This window comes from Ruditapes philippinarum, unplaced genomic scaffold (assembly GCF_026571515.1).
Source record: "Ruditapes philippinarum isolate M1 unplaced genomic scaffold, ASM2657151v2 ctg68_1_1_1_1, whole genome shotgun sequence".
NCBI classification, from domain to species: domain Eukaryota; kingdom Metazoa; phylum Mollusca; class Bivalvia; order Venerida; family Veneridae; genus Ruditapes; species Ruditapes philippinarum.
The window spans coordinates 227,891-244,527 of NW_026860464.1; the positions used below are offsets into that span (position 1 = coordinate 227,891).

At 31.8% G+C, this 16,637-nt stretch overlaps 1 protein-coding gene across 2 annotated transcripts in view; it reads left to right on the top strand.

The window, feature by feature from the left end:
* The window catches only part of LOC132760160 (Na(+)/H(+) exchanger beta-like), a 133,078-nt gene that overhangs the window by 12,303 nt on the left and 104,138 nt on the right, over positions 1 to 16,637 (top strand). Inside the window, exon 1 of one of the 2 annotated variants that reach the window (XM_060752070.1) lies at positions 545 to 725. The exons of the other annotated variant lie outside the window; for it this stretch is intronic. The gene's annotated coding sequence lies outside the window, so the exon portion shown is untranslated. Of the gene's footprint in view, positions 1 to 544; positions 726 to 16,637 lie in introns of those variants that run through there. 2 annotated transcript variants of the gene reach the window in all.

A 16,637-nucleotide genomic window follows, 5' to 3' on the forward strand; every position in this document is an offset into this window, starting at 1 on the left:
AAACGGCTGCAATAACGATTAAAAATTCTTCTTAGATTTGTAACTCTTACAGTCATAAAGTGTGTCTATACCATTATTCGCATAAGTACACATTAAACAAAACAGTTAGAAAAAAGTGTTTTAAATTTCATTATTATTTTATAAACGTGTGTATTAAAATCATTTCATAGAATCAGTGCAAAAAGGATTTTTATTTTACCGGCAAAATCAAGTTAACATGTTAACGTGATTATACAAACCAATATTCAAATGGATTGGTTTATTATGTCAGACATTTTTACTCTAACAAACAGTAAATTTCGGTATAATCAACATAATATAGTCTACAGTACAATGTAAATTTATCATTATATTCGACGTTCTTGGTTTAAATCCAATTAACATCTTATTCTTTATAACAAATATTGGCTTCAACATTGTAGAGAATAATTCATTTTCCGATAATCAATCTTTCTCGCGTATTCACCAATTCATACCTGATGTGCATTTACTTTATTACTTTATACTATATTAGGGTATAATAGTAAAACTTAAAGCATAACCAGTCGACATATTGAAAGATATTTAACATTAAATTCATATTCATTTCAAAATTTTTTAATGCTATAGATGATTAATTTATGGTCAGCGGCATTGTGGATAATTTCGGATTTACGATATTTTAGGGAAATTGTTATAATTACACGGTTCCTTTGAAGATTCAACTCATTAATTACGAAACAAAGGTATGTATTAGTTTTCCGTTAAAAAGTCTGAAAAATGTTTTCATTGCTATTGAGGTATTGAGATGCCATAATTTAACTATATGCATCCTCTCTAACATGTTATATCATCGACTTTTTATACTTCTTCTTTGTCACAACGAAAGGGTTTTATTACAAAAAACAAAAACATTTAGAATGTTAACCTTTAATCACCAAATATATTCTTAAGGAAGTTATTTGTCATGACAATATATATTGTTTAAAAGTTGTAATACGTTTATACCATTTACATTTAACTAAAATATCTTCCGGAATTCATGTACTAGCATACTTTAAGTTATTTTGATATGTTAACCAACTGCAGATGTTGCATAAATATTCAATGGTAATTATTCATTATACTTGTAATAAGTGTACTCGAGTAACAATCGGTTGTCAAAAGTTGCATAACCCTTTGAAATCCTAGAACGATTATCCATTCTCTGATAAACGCTTGGCGAAAAAAATGTTGGACGGTTATTGACCCTTTGTTAGTCTAAGGATAGAAGGTTTATATTTTAATTCTGGATTTATTTTCTACATTGTCTTAGTCTAAATGAAAAGCTTGACAATTAAAACACGTAACTGTTTTGTTGTTTAGGTACATACATTAATACGTCTATTTCTCGACGAGATATGTTGTTGTATCATTGGAATATTGATATCAGTTAAGAACACATTTTGGAGATCACTTTTAACATTTACTCCCTGTTTGAAAGAAAAAAACAACACTAATAGAAACAGGAAAGTTGCATGAATGTTCTAGCTTTATCGCCAATCAAATAAAATCTATTGTATTTAAGTGTATGGGAATTACAACATTTGATGAATTTCAATAGAAGTACACAACCAGATGTTGCTGAAATACTATTATTATTTATGCTTGAAGGAGTTACATATATATATAATCAATGTCGAGTGTGAAATATGTATGACAATATGGGTCCTACAGAGATATACATTTCATATCTAAATTAAAATCTTCTGGTCCTAACTTATTGACTAATTAAAATTGCAATATTTAATGTAAAGTTCTGACATGAATAACGAGATTGTTTTAATAAACATCCTTCATACACAGCATTACTTTCATTGAATTGTAGTTTAAGAGGTTAAGGTTTATTGTAAAGACTTACTTTAAGAATATCTGATATTGCTGTAAAAAGTTAAGTGCTCTACAGGGTACATTTGTTGTACCAAACATATTAGTAACTTTAAATTTTATGTGTGATACAAGCACATATTGTATTGTGAAATTGTTCAAGGGATATATCGCTTGACAGTATCGTGACGGTACATACATATTACATATAGCTTTTATATAATAAAGCGGCTAAGTTAAAACATGGAGTTAGTTATTTCACGACAATTTGCAGTTCTTATGGTATTATTTTTGCTATGAATTAACATATAATTTTAATTGGTGATTTTGGCTATCCTCGGTTGTTACAATCTTAAAGCATCATCAGGGCTGTCTCAATATCTTTCAAATGTAATGTATGCAAAATGAAACGTTTGCAATAACGATTAAAAATATTTCTTAGATTTGTAATTCTTATAAAAATAGTGTTTTAAACTTCATTATTATTTTATAAAGGTGTGTATAAAAATAATTTCATAGAATTAGTGCAAAGCTTAAGGTATTTTTATTTTACTGGCAAAATCAAGTTAACATTTTAACGTGATTATACAAACAAATATTCAAATCGATAGGTTTATCATGTCAGAAATGTTTACAACCAACGTAATATAAAGTACAGTACGGTGTTCATTCATCATCATTTTCGACGTTTTTGGTTTAAATCCAATTAACATCTTATTCTTTATAACAGATAATGGCTTCAACATTGTACAGAATAATTCATTTTCCGATAATCAATCTTTCTCGCGTATTCACCAATTCATACCTGATGTGCATTTACTTTAACTTTATTAATTTATACTTTATTAGGATATAATAGTAAAACTTAATGTATAACCAGTCGACATTTTGAAAGGTATTTAACATTAAATTTATATTCATTTCATATTTGGTTTATGAATTGACATATAATTTTAATTGTAAGTGTTTTAAATACTGCGCTGAAATCCAGTTTTCGATAGTCAATATTTTGCACGATATATTTCACAACACGAGAACTATTCTCTCAAAATCTGATTGTTTACATTGTATACCTGTTTTTGCATGTTAGCTGAATATAATGAATGCAAATGCAGCACGCGATTCACTATAGGAAAAGATAACATTTTTCTTTAGGCGTTTGGATTTATAAATACATTATCTATAAAAAAAAGATAAGATTGCTACTGAAGTAAACATAAATTATTATTTAAACAGTAATGTTTCGATGTCTTGCTTTAGAATGTTATTATTAATATATATAGTCTCGTTTTTTTAGGACTAAAGTAGGTTTAAGTCTAGAAGTAACGGCTAATATAAGTGTGTTGCTGTCTTGTTACTGTCTTTGTCCCCTAGCCGATTAACACACAAGTACTGATGATTTAAAAGCTGATAAATGCAAAAAAATGTTTGAAAATTTAATTGTATATAGGCTTTACATGAAACAATTACAATTATATCTACTGTAAGTTTCGAAGAAACAAGGTGCTCTGAAATTATAATGACATATAAGTTGAATATTTTGTACATATTAAATAGAAACAGAAGTTAGGAGTATCAAGTAGTCAATTTTCATAAGAGCAGCCAAATTATTGATGTTATCATATCGTGTCTATGTAACACAATTTCTAATACCATTTCTGAAAGTAAAATGTTAAGAAATGCTATGTGAAAACAAAAGTAGCAATGCCTGGTGTTAAAAAACCTTTATTAAAACTTGTCCACGGCACCTTGCAAGAATTTGCCAAAATTCACAGAAAAAGATGGAAGGCCAATAATTTATTGTTATCTTCAAGAAACAGGTTTCACAAATATATAGTGTTGTGGTATTGATTAGATACATCTAAGCTTACGAAATTATAGAAAATGAAACTCACAAACAAAGATCGCCAACTTACAAAGTATAATCAAACAATGTTAAAGAATAGTTATCAGAGGCTTTGAAGCGATAAGTTAATTCACAGAGACCTGGTTTTATTTCGAGACAATAACTTGATTCAAATAATTGATGTCATCAAATCGTGTCTATGTAACACAATTTCTAATACCATTTCTGAAAGTAAAATGTTAAGAAATGCTATGTGACAACAAACTGTAGCATTGCCTGGTGTTAAAAAAAACCTTTATATTAAACTTGTATACGGCATCTTGCAAGATTTTATTGAAATTAACATGAGAAAGATTTAAGTCAAATAACTTATTGTAACGTTCAATAAATAGGTTTCCAACAGGTCAAATATAGTGTTGTGGTATTAAAAAGATAAATCTTAACTTATGAAATTACATTAACAAGGATCGCCAAATTATAAAGTATTATCCAATTGTCATTTGTCAACAATGTTTAAGAATAGTTGTATCATAGTTTGGGGACCTTTCTGTTGAAAATGTGTCCGAGTTAAATCGTATACATATACATGCGCCGTGCGTTAACTGGAGTGCAGGTATTAGTTACCCGCACTCCAGAGCATGCCCATTGATTGGCTCATTTTTGCTGGGGTTTACTTATTGTGACGGCAGAGAAAGGGAAAGCGACAGAAATGTCATATTTAAATGCTCGTTCATTGGTTACTTTTCTCCAGGGTTTCAAATTGTGACAACAGGAACGTGTTTTTATGTTTGACGATGACACAAAAGAGAAAGAATATCAAAACACTCGTCAATCTGATTAATACTCGGGGGCTACGCCCCCTCGTATAAATTAGATAGCCTCGTGTCTCGATGCTCTTTCTATTACTTATCAGAGGCTCTGAAGCGATAAGTTAATTCTTGTAATTTCCTGTACAGAGACCTGGCTTCATTTCGAGACAATAATTTGATTCGTATGCATCCTCCTGTCTTCTTTGCAAGTTAATAACACTAGTCAGACATAAATCATTGCTAAAAGCAAAACAATTATTAACTTTTATTTGAATTTTCAGAGCGTATTGCTTGTGAATGATTGGAAGTTGTATTCTTCTAGAAGAATACATTTATTACAGTTTATTTTTAGCTCCAATAGATAACTTTAAAATATCACTAGAATATCTGTTGGAGAAATAAACAGGCATATTCGTTTATATTTTCTACTATGCGGTCATCATTGCCCTTTTTACTTTAAAGAGTTTTCAATAGATCGGCAAAACCACTTCCCCATAGAAGACACGCCATCTTGAGGTAAAAAAATAGAAATGGTGTTGGAGAGAGGAAATGACAGGTGTAAATTTAAGCATATACGTTACAGTGTTTGCGTGCTGAGTTAAGACAGGCTTTCCATATGAACATATCTGCGGATGTTTCAAAATTCCAAATTGTACCAGTTCATGTTAAATTGAATTCTGCTTAAACCAGTGCTAGAGGGCGTGGACGGTAGTTTGCACATGACAGCACCGTCCATGAACTGGCTCAATCAAACCGAGCCTGCAACATTTTCAATTTTGCCGTGTTGGGCTTTTTTTAGGGATTCTTATTTTCCCTATTTATGTTTTGCCTGTTATTTTCCTCATGAATAGCACCTATGTTATATCGTTAAAATTAAGTAATTAAGTAATGGAAAATAAGCTTCGAGAAAAAAGAGAGGAATAAAGAATCCCTAAAGAACGCACAAAACAACAAAAGTGAAAATGTTGCAGGCTTGGTTTGATTGGGCCTGTTCATGGACGGAAATGGAAAGTGCAAGTTTTCGTCCACGGCACCTAGCACCAGTTTAAGCAGGATTCTAAATATGATCATGGAAATTGCGAAATTTTAAATTTAGAAACATCCGCAGATGTGTTCGTACGGTGGTTATCATGGAACGTTCAATGTGATACTTTCGTTCCGCTCCATGAAAAGCAGCGTATGAGCTCAAGTAAGAGAATACGCGTGTCCTAAGCAGAACTATATTTGATGGAATTTTGAAAGGGGATCAGAAGTTATGAAGCCTGAATATAAACCGAGGAGTCGTTTATTTATCATGATGTTTATGCATTTGTATTAGGTACTAATACTTGATTATGGATACATATGTATGAGTGACAATAAAACATATAGCGATGTACTGATGTCCGGTATGTGGTCTAATAAGACATCAAAAGAAAAAAAAGAAGCAACTTTACAAATTATTTCTATTCAGATATTGAAGCAAAGGCGATCAGGATAAATAAAATTTTATTTCATGAACATATAAAATTCAAGGTATAATGATATATTTTCATGAGCTAGTTATCAATAAATTAATATTTCATTGATTTCTTTTACGTTAGGCAGTTAAAAAGAGATGTACAATTGCTATTGTCACTTATCTAATCATATAAAATAACTACAGGGAGGATAGAATAGTGTTTAACATGGGATGAAAAACGCGAAAGGCGCATTAGTTGTCAGTCTTTCCACTTGTATCTGCAAGTAGCTTTTGGTAAAAATGTCATTCGATCCTACTGTAATACCGATTCGTTCGAAATATGACGTGCCGTTACGTATGGCTTAAAATACTGCATCAAAGTCAAGACATTAAATCACTGTTGTTCTTGATATCCTTGCCTGTCAAAGTGTTTCTCATTTATATGTTTTAGTTCAATAGCATACGATGATATGTGTTTTCGATAACAATTTTAGTAGCGTTATGATAGTTGCACTTTTCTATGGAGAAACTTGAACATTCTTACACGGGCATCTGATAATAATAGTTGTACAAGAAATTTGTAACAGTTGATATATGGATTTACATGTAAGATGTAACACGGCGTTTCTGGTAGCAAAATATAACAACTTTAAAGCGAATTGTTAATAGGATTTTGCTTTTCTAAACCGAGAAAGATAAGGAAGTTATCATAAAAATTGTTAAGTAGAAAATCCAAATAGTCATTGAAATAGGTATGTGTCACAATATTATTTCAAAATGTCACAATTGTAAATTAAATTGTATTTGTAAGAATCTGAATTTTCTTTCCTCTAATTAACGGTTATGTGTGAAAAATAAATTTATATATTGTCGTTATTTAAACTTTTTTCTTCATTATTTAATTTGATTTCCAAAATTAAAAGGGAAAAGATTTTATTCAGCCATAATGTTTTAAAATCAATGTTGAATATTGCAACACTTTGCACGAACTTAGAATTGCTGTTTACAAGACAAATATGGTATCGATTGCAAAAACGAACATTGACAGATATGTCTGGCAGTAAAAGTGATTTGTTACTTGTATAAATTGATTATCAGTGGTGATAAAACACTTAATTCATTTCGCGGATTATGAACATGCACGTTCTAATATTTTGCAATATCTGAACATGTGATGTTTGGCAACGTGCTTGAAATAATGGCATTTGTGAAAAGTTAGTATTTTGCAGGCGTTCTACATGTAATATCAAATTACCAAAATGTTAAATTTTATTCATGTCGTATTTACATGGTCTAGATATAATAATGATCTTCCTTGTGTAAAATATTACAGGTCTAGTAAAGTTGGTCTTTTCTTTAGAAAAACTGCCAATTAATTTTAATGGCAAGTTTATAAATATATTGTGAACACCTATAGTGTGTAGAATTTTAAAAATAACTTGTCTACCTTGTGTGAAGTCAAAACATGTTTATTTTATATTGACAAATAGACTGTAGCAATTATCAATTTTAATATAAAATTTGAGCATAGTATATCTTTGAAGTCAGTGATCATGTTTTCAGAAAAATCAAATATTAAATTAAATATTTTGTTAAATTTCACAATTATTATACTTAATTATTTAGAAATAATGAATTAGATTTGAAGAACACGCAATATAATATTTAAAAATGCATGTATACGTTACTATTACAATACATGGTGATACTGTCATATTATTGTTGAAATATGTTTCATGACAATATAACTGAAAAATCAAATACAAAAAAAAAAACTGTGTTTCTTTTTATTGAATTGCTACAATTTCCTGTTTTATTTTTCAAAAACATAACGCATGTTTTAATTGAATGAATCTATAAATGAATATTTTTTAACATTGCATAATGGGTTGTTTTGGGCCTTTCGTTTTGAAATTCAAAAGAAGGATGCAGTGTACGTACGTACTGTAAACAATTACTCTCTAGCATTAACTTATTTCTGCTATCTCTTTGTTTGGTTTTACGGCGCACCAACACAATTCCGGTCATATGGCACCGAAAGAGGAAAGGTGATTTTGGCTAACCTCGGGTGTTACAATCTAAAAGCAGCATCAGAGCTGTCTCAATATCTTTCAACTGTAATTTATACAAAATGAAACGGTTAAAATAACGATTAAAAATAATTCTTATATTTGTAATTCTTACAGTCATAAAGTGTGTCCGGCCATTTGCATAAGTACACACTTAACAAAACGGTAAGAAAAAAGTGTTTTAAATTTCATTATTATTCAATAAAGATGTGTATAAAAATCATTAAAAGGTATATTTATTCAAATTAACATTTTATCGTGATTATACAAACCAATATTCAAATCAATCAGTGTATTCTGTCAGATAATTTTACTCTAACAAACAATAAATTTCGGTATAATCAACGTAATATAGTCCACAGTACAATGTTAATTTATCATTATATTCGACGTTCTTGGTTTAAATTCAATTTACATCTTATTCTTAATAACAAATACTGGCTTCAACATTGTACAGAATAATTCATTTTTCGATAATTAATCTTTCTCACATATTCACCTGATGTGAATTTACTTTATTACTTAATACTATATTAGGTTATAATAGTAAAACTTAAAGCATAACCAGTCGACATATTGGAAGGTATTTAAAGTTCTGACATGAATAACGAGATTGTCTTAATAAACATCCTTCATACACAGCATTACTATCATGTTGAAGAGAATTGTAGTTTAAGAGGTTAAGGTTTATTGTAAAAACTTGCTTTAAGAATAGCTGATATTGCTGTAAAAAGTTCCAATGTATCTTTTGAATAAATGGGTAGTTTGATTGTGTTATTAAGTAACGTGTTTATTATTATGAAGCTAAAAATAAATGCTTGTAAATATTTAGAAATAACATGGATTATCATTTACAATGCTACTCATTAATTCGAGCATGTTATATGTTGTTCATTGACTACCACTAAAGCCGACACAAGGGGCTTGTTATAAACAGACTCAATCATGGGAAATTACCATGTAATTTTGTTATTTTCATTGCCTGCCAGGGATCTCCATATATAAATATTTTGATAATACTCCCTTGGAAGTTTTGGTTCTTCTGTTTGAACAAATATAAGTCATGTTTTTTAGGACTTAGTTTAAGTCTAGAAGTAACGGATAATATGAGTGTGTTGCTGTCTTGTTTCTGTCATTGTCCCCTAGCCGATTATCACACAGGTACTGATAATTTACTGCAGTGTTTAACTACAGATAAAAATTAAAAATTGTTTCAAAACTTTAATTGTTTATAGGCCTTACACGAAACAATTAAAACAAGAAATGTCAAACGACACATATGTCCCTCTTTCTAGCCCTTGACTCACATTATTGGTTATTTTGTTATAGAAACTTGTCATAAATGGGTACATGGAAGTGTTTAGTTAATGCAAAAAGAAAAATATAAAGACTTCATAATAAATAGTTTTCAAGATAATGAGCGGAAACCCTTCTGACATTTAAGGGCCCTGTGACATTGACCTTTGAACAAGTGACCCAAAATCAATAGAAGTCATCCAATAGTTATGACCAATCAATATTAGAAATATGAAGACTGTGAGCTTTGAACTAGTGACCCCAAAAGCAATACGGGTCATCTACTATTTATGACCAATCACTATGTGAAATATGAAGACTTTGTGATAATTAGCTTTCAAGATAATGACCTGAAACCATAGGACCTTGTGACCTTGGCCTTTGACCTGGTTACCCCAAAATCAACAGGGTTTATCTACTAGTTATTACCAATCAATATATGAAATATGAAGACTTTGTGATAAATAGTCACCAAGATAGTCAGCGAAAAGCAGTCAACATGTATGGCCCCTGTGACATTGACCTTTAAATCAGTAGGTCATCTACTAGGTACGACCAATCAATAGTAGAAATATGTGAAATATGAAGACTTTGTGATAAATAGTAACCAAGATAATGAGCAGAAACCATTCAGGCATTTAAGGCACATGTGACCTTGACCTTTGATCTAGTGACCCCAAAATCTATTTTGGTCATCTGCAAGATAAGACTAATCACTATGTGAAATATGAAAATTTTGTGAAAATTTTGTGTATACTTTTGAAGATAATCAGCAAAAACCATTTTTACATATAAGGCCCCTGTGACCTTTGACCTTGTGACCCCAAAATTAATAGGGGTTATATGACCATTCACTATGTGAAGTATGAAGACTTTGTGATGCATAGTTTTATGATGATCAGCGGAAAGCATGTGGTCTACCGACGGACAGACTTACAGACCGACAGACAGACCGAAGGATCGACAGACGGGCATAAGCAAAACAATAAAGCCCCTCTTCTTCGAAGGGGGGAATAATTATACCTGCTGCAAGTTTCGAAGAAACAAAGTGCTCTGAAATTGAAATGACATATAAGTTTTGTACATATTTAATAATAGAAGAAAAGAGTATCAATCGGTCAATTTTCATAAGAGCAGCCAAATAATAATAATAATAATAATAATGCTATGTAAAAAACAACAGTAGCATTGTCTGGTGTTAAAGAACCTTTATATTAAACCTGTCTACGGTATCTTGCAAAACTTTGTCAAAATCAACATGAGAAAGATTTAAGTCAAATAACTTATTGTTACGTTCAATAAATAGGTTTCAAACAGGTCAACTATAGTGCTGTGGTATTAATTAGATAAATCTTAACTTATGAAATTATATTTAATGAAACTCACAAACAAGGATCGCCTACTTACAAAGTATAATCCAATTGTCATTTGTCAACAATGTTAAAGAATATTCAACAGAGGCTCTGAAGCGATAAGTTGATTCTTGTAAAGGAAAGTACAGAGACCTGGCTTCATTCCGAGACAATAATTTGATTCGTATGCATTCTCCTGTCTTCTTTGCAAGTTAATAATACTTGTCAGACATAAATCATTGTTTAAAGCAAAACAATTATTAAGTTTTATTTAAATTTGAGCGTATTGCCTGTGAATGATTTGAACTTGTATTTTTCAGAAAGGATACATTTATTACAGTTTATTTTCAGCACCAATAGATCACTTTTAATTATCACCCGAATATCTGTTGGTGAAAGGTAACAGGCATATTTGTTTATATTTTCTGCTTTGCGATCCCCTTAGCGCTATCTTATTTTTAAGAGTTTTCAATAGATCGGCAAACTTACGTCCTCAAAATATCGACTTCTTATCATAAACTTAAAAATGGTGTTGGAGGGAAGGAAGGTGTAAATTTCAGCACATACGTTCCCGATTATTACTTCTTAGTGTGCTGAGTCAAGGCATGTTGTGCCTGTTATTTTCTTCATAATGGGCACCCAATGCATGAACCTGGTCGCGAACAGTTGTAATTTGTTTTGCCAAATGAGTTTCGGTTTATTTAACAACATGCTTATGTTAACAAACGCTCTGTATTTAGTACTCAGTCTGATAGGTGGTTATGCATACATATATATGAGTAATACTAAAACATATAGCAATGTTTTGAAGGGCGAAATGTAGCTTAATAAGACCAAAATGAAAAAAAGCATATTCAAATTACCTTTGAATTATTTCTATTCTATGAAAAGAAGTTTCTGGTTGGAAGCATAGATGATCAAGATACATAAACTGTTATTTCATGAACATGTAAAATTCGAGTTATGATGATATATCTTCCTGACTTCCTTATCAATAAATTAATATTCCATTGATTCCTTTTACGTTAGGCAATTGGATAAAGATGTAAAATTTCTACTTATCTACATAATTGAAATGCATAATAATTACACAGTGGTAAATTTAAGGGAGTTTAAACGTGAAACGCGGATTAGAACACATTCTTGCCACTTTAATCTGCAAGGTGTATAGTAAAATAGCTTCTGGCAAAAATTAGTTCTATCCAATTGTAATATCGATTTGTTCAGAAATTTTAAAACACATATTACCAAATGCAGTGTAAAAGTCATGTAACAGAACGAGCATCGAATATCGAGGCTATCTGTGTTGTACGAGAGGGGGGGGGGGGTCCAGTGAGTATAAATCAGATTGCAAAGTGTTTTGATGTCTGAAAAATAAGCACAAATAAAAACACGTTTCTTGTTGTCACAATATGAAACCACACTTTTCTAGAGAGAAACTTCAACAATCTTACGCGAGCATTTGATTATTGCTGCACAAAACGTAACTGTTGATACAATGTATGTAAGATGCAACACTATGTTTCTCGCTTTATAGCGAAATGCTTATAGAAATTTAGCTGGGATTTTTAGAGGGTGGGAACAAAAGCAAGATTAGGATTATATTATCATTAACAATTATTGTTTACCTTGAAAGCCATTAAAAAAGGTATGTTTCATAATTTTATTTCAAAATGTCACATTATAATTATATTGTATTGGTTATAACTTGCATGTACTCCTTCCCTTTTGTCACAGAACAGCTTAAATGTTCGTACTGTATAATTCAAAGAAACAACGTGTTCTGACATTTTTGTAATAATTCGCACAAAAAGGGAAACAGAAAAAATATGTCCGGAAATCAAAGTAATTCTAGGTAATAAATAATGAAATTAAATCGTATCGTGTCCATATTTACCACAGTTTTTGTTGTTGTTTTTTGTGTGTTTTTGTTGGGTTTTTTGTTTGTTTTTTTTTTGCGACTAGGAAAGTGACTTGTATTCTGAACACTGTCAATTTAAAGCTGTCCTAGGTGTTTCATTTAATTTTATTTAGTCAACATATAGTTACTGAAAACACATTTGTAATATTTTGCCAGAATTGGCCAGAATTGACTTGCAAAAAGAAAGAACTTTTATTATTATTCTTTTGCCCGGTCCGATAAAAATACAAACAAATCTAATATATTTTGTGTTTATGTTATATTATATTATAATTAAACAATATGTTTCTTAGACTTTGAGAACGTCCATTTAAAGTAACAGAGGCTAAGGGTGTTCTTTTTTATAAACGTTTCAAGATTAGATTTCAGCAAATTTCATAATTATTATTTTGTTTGTTTAATTGCTTCCGAGGGATCACCTATTTTCCAGAGTTTCCAAGTATCTCAAGTAATTGTATTTCGCAATTTCCTATACACGGAGTGGTTTTCATTTCGAGGAAACTATTTGATTAATATCTTTTCTTTTGTCTCCCAAGCAAGTCACTATGCCTTCAAAGGTTAATGGCATGTTTAGACAAACATGCATATCATTTGGATTGGCAAAACTCTTATTTACGTTTATTTGGATTCAAACATATCATTTTTAAATTATTGTAATCTTTATTTATAAGAAGAACACAGTCATTTTAATTCATTTTAATTATTTAACACTGTCAGTTATAGATTACTTTTAATATTACAAAACTATTTATGAAACTCAGAAACAGAAATGATCACCGTATTAAGACGACGTGTCGCGCGCAACATTTGGGTCGCTACCTTGATGGTCAAGGTCACAGCATGACCTTGAAGCAAAATCGTGTCCGGCCCATAACTTGGTTTGTTACAGTAGGATTTTACAACTATTTCACAGAAATGATCATCATTTAAGACGTATTAAGACGACGTGTCGCGCGCAACATTTGGGTCACTACCTTGAACGTCAAGGTCACAGCATGAGCTAGAAGCAAAATCGTATCCGGCCCATAACTTCGTTATTTAAAGTCGGATTTTACAACTATTTCACAGAAATTATCACCATATTGAGACGACTTGTCGCGCGCAACATTTAGGTCGGGACCTTGAAGATCAAGGTCACAGCATGACCTTGAAGTAAAATCGTGTCCGGCCCATAACTTCGTTATTTAAGTCGGATTTTACAACTATTTTACAGAAATGATTACCAGTTTGAGACGACGTGTAGCGCGCAACATTTGGGTTGCTACCTTGAAGGTCAAGGTCACAGCATGACCTTGAATCAAAATTGTGTCCGGCCAATAACTTGGTTATTTGAAGTTGGATTTTACAACTATTTCACAGAAATGATCAATGATTGAGACGACGTGTCCCGCGCAAGTCGGTAGATAGATCTAATTGAGTAGAAGAGCAGTGCGAAGAACAGTAAATCGGAATTGCCTAAGTTTGGAATTATCACACTTTTAACTTTGTCTGGGACATAACTCTGAAACTGCAAAAGATATACTTTTCTGTGTCCAAATCCTAGTCGGGGAGTATCACTCGGTTCAACCGGCTCTTGTTTCATCTGAAGTACAATTATTGTTTCTAGATATGGATCCACATGTTACTTTAAACCTAATGCCTTCTATAAATACTAATTCCTTATTCACAACTGTTGAATTGAACCGCTGGAATCCTGTGCATTTGCAATAAACTGTTGACCGGTCAACAATTGTTTCTACCCTTTCATCGGGTATTTCCGTTAACGCCGACCACAACTATTCGGTAATTGGACGTCGCGCAGATCTGCACGGTAGTGGTTAAAAAATAACAGTTTCAAATGTCATCCCTAATACCTCGGTACAACAGTTTTGACTGTTCTGCAAATACCCATGAAAAAGCTGTATAATATTACACTTGGGGCTACTTTTATGAATCGTTGTATACGGCTTATATGTAGAGGAAACACCAAAGCATAATTGCAATACATTTCTTCAAATCAAAATAACGTGATTTTTTTATTGAACTAGTTTTCATACGTATGTTTTATATTCTATGGCTTATGATATCTACACCACAATAAAAAATCTCCAAGATTATTCTTAATATTTCACATGATATTTTGATAATGGTATGTCAGTGGGAAATGAAATGCAAATGAAATGTTGTGAGTCTTGTAGCAAGAGATAACAGCTTTAAAGCAAACTTTCTTAAGGCGTGTCTGTTGAATGTGTAAAGAAAAAGGTGTTATAAATAGATAATGATCCTTTTACAGTAAGCATTTATTATCGTAAAAAGGGCATGTATTTTGAATTGTATCATTGTTACATATTATTATTATAGCTTATTTAGATAACGTGAATGGATTAGAATATGTATTTTAATCTATAGCTCATCACAAAATAAAAGTGTCGTTTTGTAAATCTAGGAACTATGCCATTTTAAAATACAAATTACAAATATAACACGTATAATTTGTTTTATGCAAACATGTATGCACACTATAATGTATTATGTTTGCGTTTATCATTTGCTTTCTTAAATGTATGTTTGCACTATTATAATGATGCTTTTATTTTAAGATATTCAGAAACCAAAATACACGGCAAAGAAAGATTGTGATATTTAATGTAATATCTTGGTTGTTGATCAAATATCAATTAACCTGACAAATCTCTTTCTTATCTTGTATATTACCCCGGTCACACATTCACGGAATACGCCCACGGAAGAGCCACGGATTAATTCCGGCATCGTCCGTAGCTACCCGTACTAGTCAGTAGCTCTCCGTATTGTAACCGTTATCAATCGTAGTAGTCCTTGTATATCCGTAGCGATCCTTGACAATTTTTGAACATGCACAAAAATTTGCTACGGAAAAACCAACCGTAGCGTATCCCTACTAGTCCTTATTAATCCGAACTGATACGTACTGGTCCGTACGAAAACCGTTCTAGTCCGTACTGATTCGGTTTGGTACGGAGACCTACGTATTTGTACGGTTACCCTACGTATAAGCTACGGTTTTAATACGGATTAATACGGCATTGTCACGGAAAGCCACGATTGTAATACGTTGTACTACGGAGAGACAAGGATTAGCACGGTCTTATACGGTTTATTGCGTTGCAACACGAAACGGTACGGAATGGTACGGTCCACCACTGTTTAGTACGGATGAATTAAGTATCATGTACTTTTTCAAGGGTATAAATACTACCTTCTTGTTAAAAACAGACATATTTGCGGAAACATTTAATAAATGATAATTGCCATTTTCTGGCTGCAACTTTATATTGAAATGGCTCAGAATGTGGAGGCAGTGGTCGAGCTGCTTGATGACATGCATAGAGGTACAATATATATTAATATCGTACTGCAATTCATAAGTAATAGAATAACATTTAATGTTACATATTTTACAAACATTGGATCGTGAAATTGGAGTAAATATGTACATAAAACGAAGGGTCTCATAAGCCTCGGAGGCTGGTCCTTGAGTGATAATAAGATTAATTAACAAGCTTTTTACATATTTCATTAACATTAACATCACGATAATTAATGTAATTGTAAGATGAACAGCAAATATTAAAACTAAAAGAGAAGCAGTATTGATCAACATTTTTCATTAATGATTACTAGTCCATATCTAATCAGGTAAGAGAAGACAGACGAGATGGTGGACTAGAGATGGGCTTTTACGAAGACCGCTTGAAGTTTAGTATGAGGCTCTCATGGCCGAACATGTTGAGGATCCAGCGTCCTTCAAGAAATTCACTTTAATCGGACCTGATGTGTCTCGGGGGTCGGACGCGATTAGGCCGAGTCCTCTCCGCCAAAATCATTGAACTCTGCAATTCGTTTTCTAGGTGTTCTTTTATTTTCAGACATTTTGAAAATGAGCAAGCAAAAGGTTGTGGACGGATGTATTAGGTCCGTATAGATCCGTGGCGATTCGCTCTTCTCCGTATCAATACGTTCTTCTCCGTATCAGACCGTACTTATTCGTACTAACCCGTGCTTATACCGTAGCAGACCGTATTGTATACGTAGTGCGT